Genomic DNA, 10,209 nt, shown 5'->3' with positions numbered 1-10,209 from the left:
CAGCAATGACAGTAAGAGGTGGAAGGGAGCTACCAGCCTGCTTAGCTCATCCATCTGCCCTAGCAAGGTATTTTCTAGTGCTCGGTGCAGGCTAGTGAGAGCCGGGGGAAGGGAACCCATTGCTCTGCGAATAGCCGTGGGGAGCACGCGTGAGCGTCAGAATTCAGAAGTTTACTCCGCACGTGGCTAGCGAGTGGGGCTGCTGATGGGGTGGAGAGCCATGCAGAAAGAGGAGCAGCTGTTACTGCCCTGCCCTCCCTTTCCAGCAGCAGGCCAGGGGCCTGGGAGATGGGAGGGAGGAATCCAGCGGCGCATGCCTGTGGGGTGAATCACCATCTCTGGAGAGACTTGTTTCTGCTGCTCAGACCCGGCTCCGCATGGCTGCGGGATTGTTCACTGTTTCCAAGACACCAGAGTCACAGCCCACGTCCCGCACTCTGAATTCCACCATGTGGCAGAGCAAATTGCACTTCCCCAGCCTCTCCTCACCTTCAGGAGACGTGTCCATGTCTGAACGAGGGCCAGGCTGTCCCCTCTCTCTGTCTCTGTCTGTCTCTCGCACTCGCGTCCCCACTTCTCCACCATCTCCTTCCACTGCCCGTCCTCTCTCAGCCGGGAGTGGTGTGGAGCCGTTGCTTGGGGAGAGGTTGGACCCAGTCTGTCCTCTGGAACACAGCAGCTCTCAGAGCAATGCTGGCATAAACCTCCCTCCATGGGCCTGTGGCCCTCTCCAACTTCCCCTCAGCTTCATCCGCAGCTGGGTCTCAGATATCGCCAGCAGCCAGCCGTAAGCCCCTCCCTGCTGTGGGGTAGAGACGGAGGATCGGTCTCTCTTCCCAGGCATTTGCAGACCTAGTTCTCTGCTGACATTACTCCACTGGTTTCACTGGAGTCACCCAGGGCAACCAGGCCTGTAGGCCTTACGGGGTCTGCTCCTGGGCAGGCTACGGACCACAGCTGGAAGTTGCTCCCTGATTCCTCTGCCCAGGCTAACCCAACTGCCGACACTTGTGTGGGGTGCGGAGAGAATCTCTGGGAGATTTAACATCCCCCTCTCCCCCCGCTGTGCTTCAGGCAGGGGATGATCGAAATCTTGTTTCCACCCCCTCCCCAATGTACTCTCCAGTGCAGCTGTGCCGATCCAACAGCAGATATGTGCTGAGGTGGGCACAGGGCGAGGGCAGGGCGTATCTCAGCAGAGAGGGGAATTGGGCATCACAGTCTGCTTCCCAGCCCACTCCCAGGGCAGTGCAACCAGGCACTACCCCTTGCGAAGAGCCAAACCCCAGCCAGGTGCTGGGCTAGCACCGCTCTCTCCACGCCAAGCCGCTGGCCTTTAAAACAGGTGGCGAAAGTTCTCAGAGAAGGACACAACCAACAGGACAACACCTGGGCAGCCCAGGCCCCTCAAGTGACCCAGATAGGCCCGAGAGCCCTTCCAGACTCTTCTGTGGACACACGCCGTACGGCCAGTATTTGAAAGCCATGGCGAGGAGGAGATACACCACAGGGGGCAGAGGAGAGGGGGAGTTCCTGGTCCTGCGGGAGTGCCGAGCCGGCTGGCGGGTGCAGGATGGGTGAGCCTGGAAGCAAAGGAAATCATAGAATCATAGATCCATTGGGCTGGAAGAGACCTCAGGAGTCATCGAGTCCGACCCCCTGCCCAAATCAGGCCCAATCCCAACTCAATGATCCCAGGCAGGGCTTTATCAAGCTGGGATTTAAAAACCTCTAGGGATGGAGATTCCACCACCGCCCTTGGGAACCCGTCCCAGCGCTTCCCCACCCTCCTAGGGAAAATGTTTTTTCTAATCTCCAACCTAGACCTCCCCCGCTGCAACCTGAGACCATTGCTCCTTGGTCTACCATCTGCCACCACTGAGAACAGCCTCTCTCCATCCTCTTTGGAACCCCCTTTCAGGGAGTTGAAGGCTACTATCAAATCTGCCCCCCCCCCCATTCTTCTCTTCTGCAGACTAAATAAGCCCCAATCCCTCAGCCTCTCCTCGTAGGTCACGTGCTCCAGCCCCCTCATCACTTTGTTGCCCTCCACGGCCCACCTGTGGCTACGCCCCTGGTGCTGACGGAACCGTTTGCTGCTCGGAACTAGAACAGTTAAAAAAAAACTGGGTTCAGGCCTGAGCGCTGGTGAAGAAAAAGGAGCTAGAGGAGGCTTTGTGGAGGGTGATGGGCGAGTGGTTTTACATGAACATGAAACAGAAGCCTGGAAAATGTAGCAATTCCCTGTGATGCCTGGAAGGTGGGATTTTACTGTTGTTTTACTAGCAGTCGGCTTCCGTGTATGCTTGTGAACTGCTCCCCCCCCCAGCCCCCATCTCAGCCTGCAAGTGTAATGTTCCCTCACCCTCCCTCCTTCCTGTGTTGTGGTCAGTTGGACAAAATGGCTGCCCTGCAGCTGTGGACAGGACGTGTCCATGTATGTCCTGCCCAGAGGTGTGGTTCTGCAGATGTGGTTGTGCAAGTTGGGAGCTACGGTTTAAAGGATCCCAGGAGGCCACGTCCCCACTCGCGTCCCTCAGAGCCAAGCTGTTTTTAGTGTGCGCCTAAGGGTAAGCCGTCTGTGCACGAGCAGTAACGCCGGCTCTTCCCCAGATACAGGCTCTGTGGCGCACAGATTGGGGTGTGTTGGTGTGTTTGTACACCAGACATACCACAGGCAGACTGGCAGACAGTGTGTTTATAGCTGTGTGTTATGTGAGTGGCATTTGTGTTCCTTGTGTTAACAGGTTGTGCCAGTATGCACTTAACCTCCTCTGCGGCTAAGCAGAATTTCCATTTCAAGGGCTTTATGCCAATATCTTCAGCCAGTTAAAAGTACTTAAAAAATTACCTACACCTGAGACGTACAGAGCAAAACATCCTGCTTCCAAATTGAAAAGGTTCCACGGGTGGACAGAGATTGGATATTTGGCTCAAACAAACTCAGCATCTCTGTTTGGGCCCCACACCCCTGCTAAGAAGGAAGAGGGTGTACACTGAAAACAGAGCAGTCCCAGGGAATGGTTAAAAAGGAATCCAAGCATCCTTGGAAAGTCATCAGGCCCTGGCTGAGTGTTTGAGGCCGAAGGCAACAGGGCCGATGCAGACAGCTGTTGCGTGTTCATTCCTGTTATTGAATTGTGTGAGAGGAGTATCTCTCAGGAACAGACCCCAAAACAATAGCACACGCAGGAAAGCTCCACCGTCCTTGTCACACGACTCGTCAAACTCTCTCGGACTCTTAAACTGTTATGAGCCATTATAAAATCCTCTGGTGCTTAATGAGGATTTCAGAGCGGGAAGAGAAAAGGGTGAAGAATCTGGTGTACATAAGAATGCCTATGCCTTTGGCAAGCCATTGCTGTATGCAGTGAAGTGGTCGCTGCGTTGGTCCCAGGATATTAGAAAGACAAGGTCAGAGGTAGCATCTTTTATTGGACCAGTTGCTGGCGGTGAGAGAGACAAGCTTGCTACCTCGCCCTCCTCGTCTTTGAGCAGTCAGAAATGTAGGACCATGCCAAGCATTTCATTCCACGCGCGGAATAATTCACCAAGAGTTATTTGGGGGGTCAGCCACCTTTTCAAACCGAAGAGCCAAACGACATCAAAATTCCCCCTGCCCCTTTGTGCCTGCAGAGCAGGAGGCCAGTGGGCACATCAGGACGTAGCCTGCTGAGTAGCAAGCAGGAATGGCCCTTGGTAGGGAAGGCCGGGTCCTGAAGAGGAAGAGTAACTTGACAAAGGAGGAGGGAATGTCTTGCATAATGCCCCTGTTGTTGTGGTTGTGATACAGGGAGAAAGGCTCATCTGCCTGATCAGGGATTTGAACCCTGGACCCTCAAAATAAAAGCTACCCACTGAGCTAGCTAAATGGAGTTAGGGGGAACTAGACCGGGGGAGAAGAGACCCTAGGGAAGAAAGGCCACTGCAACACAGTACACCATGCCTGCTGCTTTCTCCTCGGGGCCCTAGGCCTGGCCTGTCCCCTCGACAGCCCCCTGTGGCATGGCAACCCCAGGCGCAGCATCCTCACTTTCCAGATGTTTGGCAGGGGCAGGCCAGGCCAAAACTACAGCTGGGCCCCTGCAGGCTGGCACTGCCTGGTTACTGGGGGAACCCAGGGTCCCAGTGGAAAGTCAACTGGGCGGTGGGCGAGGGGTCAGGGTGGCAGCTCAGCTGAACTGTGCTGGGGGAGGGGAGCAGGAAGAGCAAGAGGCTGCCGGATCTTCGTGGGTTTTCCCCAATTTTACTGGCACTTGGACGTCTTGAGAGCCATAGAGCAGGGTGCCAAGCCAGTGAAGGGGATCTGCAGAAAGGGAGCCAGCAACTGTGGATGGAGAGCGAACGGACGCACACCCATGGGAGGGCGGCTTGCTAGGTGGGGGAAGGCTTTGCCTTCCCAAACCACCAGCCAACCCTCTGCCCCCAGGGTGCCTGCTGTAGGCATTCTGGGGGCGGAGTGTTGCTGCCCCCAGTACCCCCCCTCCTGTGTCCCAGTTGGGGAGCCTTTTGCCATTCGCCAGCCACCTTCCCTGTGTCCTGGCCGGGGAGGCTGGGGTGCACACACACCCACCTTCATTCCTTGTGCGGGGAGGAGATGGCTTGGCTCCTCTGGGATGCAGGTCTCAGCAGAAGGGGTGAGGTTGGGGACATGGAGGCTTGCCTCCCCCAACTCTACACACCCACACATGCAGGTGGCCCTGGTGCCTGGTGAAGGAGAGATTTCTCGTCTGTGCCTGGTAGAACTTTGCACGATGATGGTCCATCTTGTGCATCTCCGTTATCCTTCACTTTCAGGATTGCTAAAATGAACCAGATTTCCCTGAAATTAGTCTGTGCCGCCAGCACTGTCTCTGCTTGGAGCCTCACTACAATAACCCGCGCCTCATGCCCCCTGCTGTCACCCTCCTTGAACCCATCACAGCTGGAGAACTGCAGCTGTTTAAATAAAATGTGTGTGGGGGGAGAAAATCCACTGAGACCTGCAAACATTCTGCTTCCATTGATTGATCAGCTGGGAAAGCAGCAGGCACGGTGAAGCTGGAGTGAGTCATTAGCGCAGACCCCAGGAGCCTGGTGAATTACCAGCAGAAGGCAATGCCCAAAGATTAATAGCAGTGGCTTCCTGTTCCTCCCAGGAGGGACTGTGACTGTGTCTTTCCCCATCACCATCTGTGGGTCCAATGTGGAAAGATTAGCGGTGAGTCGGTCCCCTCCCGCCCTACATCCAAAGAGCCCGGAGCTTTGGGGGAGTTTGGAGCTAAATCCAAACTTTGTGGCCTGGATCCAGATCACAAGTCATGGGACAAAGATTCCCCATTGTGAGCTCTCTTCCTGGCCCTGCAGGGAGGGCTGCCCTCGCCGTGCAATTCATCCTGGCAACTGTAAATGCTTTGAGTACAAGTGTGGACTGTCCGCCCCCTGACCCCCCACAATAAGGAGCTGTTGGGTGGGTGTTGGGGTGGGGGAGGGGGGAGGAGGCTGCTAGCAAGTCGGTTTTTTCTTTTTGTTTAAATCAGATCCAAGTGGAGTTTTAGAAATAACGGTTTTAACGTTTCGTTTTGCCATAAAGCCTCATCTAGACAGCGGGAGTCTTCACTAGCCAATCAGAATGGGCCCTTCCGGATGACTCTTCCTGTCCATTCGCGTTGACTTGTCATCAGCTGATGACTTTCTTTTCTTGACTTTAAAGGTGGAAAATTTTGGAAGGGGATGGGGGTGGGGAAAGCACCTTGGTGACGTTCTCTCCCCCACCCTCAACTCCAACTCCAGCCCTTCTGCTGCTCCTCTGGTCCAGCCCAGCCCCATGAAACCTGCCTGATCCTCTCCCTTATAAACTAACCTGCCTGCCTGCGCCATGCTCTGAGCGCACGAGAGGGAACAGAGAACCGGGATTAGCATCCCAGTGCGCTCAGTTGGGGTGTCACTGGAGAGAAGGCAGATAGCTAGAGAAGTGGTAAAACACCAGCTTAGCCTCAGAGGCTGGATGGTAGAGTCCTAATCTGCTGGATCACATCCACTGTAAGATCAGAATCAGACCCTAGCTCTACAGCAGGCATGTGCTCAGATCTTGGGACCTGCTTCTATTATGAAGTCTCTCTCTCTCTCACGCACACAAGCACACACACAAAAGACACGCCCAAAATCCATAAACCAGCGAGGAGTCTCTTCTCCAAAGTGAGCTGAGTGTTGCACATTGGTGGTTGACTGCCTCCCCTAAGCCACAAGCTCCCTTGCCCGTGCCACCCTATTCCAAGTAAATGGCACAGAGAGAAGATCCCAGCAAGCCAACTCTCCGTCGCACAGGGATTTCCCTACACCCCCCTATGGGGGTGTATCTCCCCCCTGAATTTTCCCAACACCCCCCCAGTTTTGTGAACTATGGTGCCATACAGCCCACCTTCACCCTCATGGTGTCATCCCTCATCGGCCCTGACACCCCCCCTTGTAAATTCGAACACCCCCCTAATTTCAATTCCTGGGAAGGCTACTGCTGTCGAGTGTCTGTTTTCACTGCACCATTACTGATCTCCAGGGGTCTGTTGCAGCTTGTCCCCTTTCACCAGGCTTGACAATCGAGGGGCGTAGATGAATCCGGGAAGGAGTGAGTTTGTCTGCTGGGGCAAGCTAGAGAGAGATTACCCCCTTTTCTGTTCTTCCCTGCCTCACATCCCCCCAGCGCGATGGATTTACAAAGTGCATCCCCATTTCCACCTTCCTCCCCTCCCAGCTCTCCCAGTTCCTAATGTTACACTCCTGGCATGCCTGGGAGAGGGGGAGGGCGAGAGCCATTTCATCTCTCTGCGTGTGCCAGTGATAACGTGCATGCCGATTGGAAGCAGGTCCCTACGATCCCACGCTAACGTGGCAGAGGGCTGGCTCCCAGCCTCCTTCCTCTCCCTCTCCCAAAGGCAAGCGCTGCCCTGCAAACTTTCTGACAACACGGCAGTGATAACGAGGAGCCAGCCAGGAGGTCCCTGCGTGTCCCAGGCGCCAAGGCTCCCGGCCTTTCTGCGGGGCGATGCAGTGGGCCGAGTGGATTTTTTTTCTGGCCTTGATTTTTCTAGTCAGCAGCAGCTCCTGGCTTGTTGGCCTCTGAGGCCTGGGAAGAAGAGCGGGATCAGTAACTCCCTCTAGAGGCATGTTTTAAAATCACACCCCGATGATCCCTCGTTCTTTTCCATCCATGGAAATGAATGTTTCTCTGCATTAGATCTTTTAGCACAGTCCCTCCATTTACCAATGTGGCTTGTAGCCAGGCATCTCTGCCGCTGCTGTTTGCCCGGCTCTTTCGGACGCTACCCTCTCCTGCTGTGCAATAAGGGCTTGCTTCGCAGAGGGGCTGAGCCCCTACCAGTCCCATTGGCACTTTGCACCCCAGTGCAGACTTGCCTTTGTAAATGTCATGCTGACCCTTTGTTGTGCAGGAGGGGAGCAGCGATGGGGTAGGAGAAGTTGGCGGGACTTGGTGCCAGGGATCGGCGAAGCCAGGCAGAGTGGGAGGAGGCAGGTCCTAATGCAGGACAGCAGGGACATCTCCACTATCCTCCTGGAGGCCAAAGATTCAAGGGGCCATGGCCAAGGCTCCCTCTAATCTTTTCCATCCGTGTGTGGAATAAATTTTTATGTGCACCGAGGGATGTGCCAGTGTGCACCACCCGTAGAAGTACAGAACCCAGTTGTGGGTGCTCTGCTAATCAGCTGGGCAGCATTTGAATCTCTCCCGAGTAGCCGCACAAGGGCACAGCTTATAGAACACACTGGTCATGGAGTCAGACCAGCTCTCTTCTGGCCAGGACTGAGGCCTGTTGGCAGGACGGGGTGGCTCAGGCTGGCGCCATGGATATGGCTTCAGTCTATCACCTCTCCTCTCCTCACAGCGCACAACCCAGGAGGGCTCCTACCAACGCCCCTTCAAAAGCAATCCCCCCTCCCCCAGAGCCCCCACCTGCGCCTCCTAAAAACACCACCAGCAGGCGATGCCATGGGTCTGTTTTCCTTGGCTTCTCCCCTGGCAGGGAGCGGCTGAAGGAAGAAACCAAATGGAGAGGAAACCGTGAAGTAATAGCCGTGGCGCTGTGAAAAGAGCTCCAGATCATCCGGGGCGGGCCTGGCACAAGCAGTCAGCCCGCTGGAGTCGGCCCTGGAAATGAGCTCTTTCCCTCCGGGCTGCCCGCTTTGCTGTCTTTCGGCGGCAGCCAGAGGGACACAGGCACTTTAACCCCAGACTCAGGGGCAAGGTCGAGAAGGAGAAATGTCCATTCCAACCGACGCCCGGGCACTTTCTGCATCAGACGTCAGCCTCTTTCTATGTGAAATGCCTTGTGGGGTGGTGTTCGGTGCGGCAGGGCGGGGCAGCGCCCGGGGAGACCAAGACCAACCCTCCCTAGCCTGCTTCCAAGTCTTTAATCATGCCGTGACCCAGCCAAATGGCCGCACTCTCCCTCTGTCCATTGGTACCACGGCCCGGCCCCGCAGCTATTTCCCAGATGTCAGGGAAAAAGAGAGACCACTCCCTGCAGGGCACCGTTTTGCAGCTCCTCCGGTTCTGCCACGGACAAGGCCAATTAAGACTTGTGGGCGGGGTCTTTTAACACAATGGAGCCCATGTTAATGAGCCCAGCTGCTCTGAATGGCTCAGAGAAGGGCTTTGGGGCTGGATCCCTGGGCTAAATGGGCATCTCATGATGCCCCCAGCATGTTCCTTGGCTGCCATAAAGCAGGAGGAGCCAACTCAACCTCCCCCAGCCCAGATGAGTGTTGGGGTAAGAAAGAGCATGATGCTTTTGCTGCAGGAGTCTCATCTGAGCTGTTCAGATTCGGGCTGAGTCAAATGTGGGCTCTGTTGAAAAATTTCTTTTCGAAGGGGCCCCCGCTGGCCTGCCCCTACCATATCCCCACTTCCTTCATTCCACAGAGAGGTTGCGGAGGGGCGATCGCTACCAACGTCCTTGTAGGCATCGAATGGCAGCCGTCAACCATCCTGGATCTGGCACTCTTGGGACATAGGATGGATAAGGGGGTCCCAGAACATAGGGAGGTTGGGGGGCTCCTCCAGTGGAGCAGTGGATAAGGTACCCCCCTTCAGAGCCACAGGTCAAGGGTTATTATTATCCTACTGTGACGGCGAGTCGGGTTTTTCCCGTCTCCTGCACCCCCGTAATGGCACGGACAGACTCCACCAGCCAGTAGAATAGAGGGAGTTTATTGCTTCTCCAGGATACAGCACAGCACAGATGTAATCGGGTTACAGGAACTGGGGCTAAGAGGCCTTAGTGCCCCCCCCCTTGAGATGGGGAGTGGCTGGGCCCTACAATCCCAGGCCCCTCCCTAGCTCCTTCTCCCCTGCTTCCCAGACAGAAACTAAAGACTGTCCCTTCCAGCCCTGCCCCCCAGCCTTCTCACCTTCCTTTGTTCCTCTCCCTGGGGGGTAGCTGGTCAGACAGGTTTGGAGCCCCCTTGCCTAGTGACTCATCCCCTGTCCTGCTGGGCCGTGGTACAGACAGCAGCCAGTGGGGGTTACCACAGCCCTAGCATAGAAACCAGCAAGGTACCCCCCACTACGTCACACCTACAAGGAGAGATTGCAGCTTGCAAGCTCTTTGGGGCAGGGGCTGTCTTTTTGGTTTGCCTTTGTACAGTGCCGAGCGCAACAGGGTCCGGGTGCTCTTAGGTGCTCCTGCAACACATATGAATGATACATCATTGGCTTTGCCTGTTCTGCACTTTCCCAATGTCTATGCCCTCCTACCCCCGCAAATGAATTCCAGTGGGAAACACTAGGGAGAAGGGTTCCTAAATCTGCCTGCACCTGTTCCCTGACCAAGGACAATCTCAGTTCCGGAAGAGACATGAGTATAACAAAAGCAGAATCCCCCAGAGGCAGAAAGATCAGAATCCCCCTCCCCCATGCAGAAAGGCAAGCAGGCTTACAGCTAGTACATGACATCAGTCGATTAGGGCTTTTCTATGTAGGGCCTGCCTTGACAGGAGTCACGAGGCCTCATTTCTTGGGAGACAGGCCAATGAATCAGCAGGCTGCAAAGAGACTGTCTATACTTGCTAAAATAAGCATTTTTTGGCCTAAAATGTCCCACCCTTGGTACCAGGCGTTCAGCTCCCCCAGCGGGCTTGCCTGGGGAGTTAACACCCGCTGAGATGAATGGGGCTGTTCCTACCTGTCAGAGCGGGGCCCTTGTTTCAGGCTGT

The sequence above is a fragment of the Pelodiscus sinensis genome, chromosome 16 (assembly GCF_052426305.1).
Source record: "Pelodiscus sinensis isolate ZL-2025 chromosome 16, ASM5242630v1, whole genome shotgun sequence".
Classification (NCBI taxonomy): Eukaryota; Metazoa; Chordata; order Testudines; family Trionychidae; genus Pelodiscus; species Pelodiscus sinensis.
Note: the sequence above shows the minus strand (reverse complement) of the source record.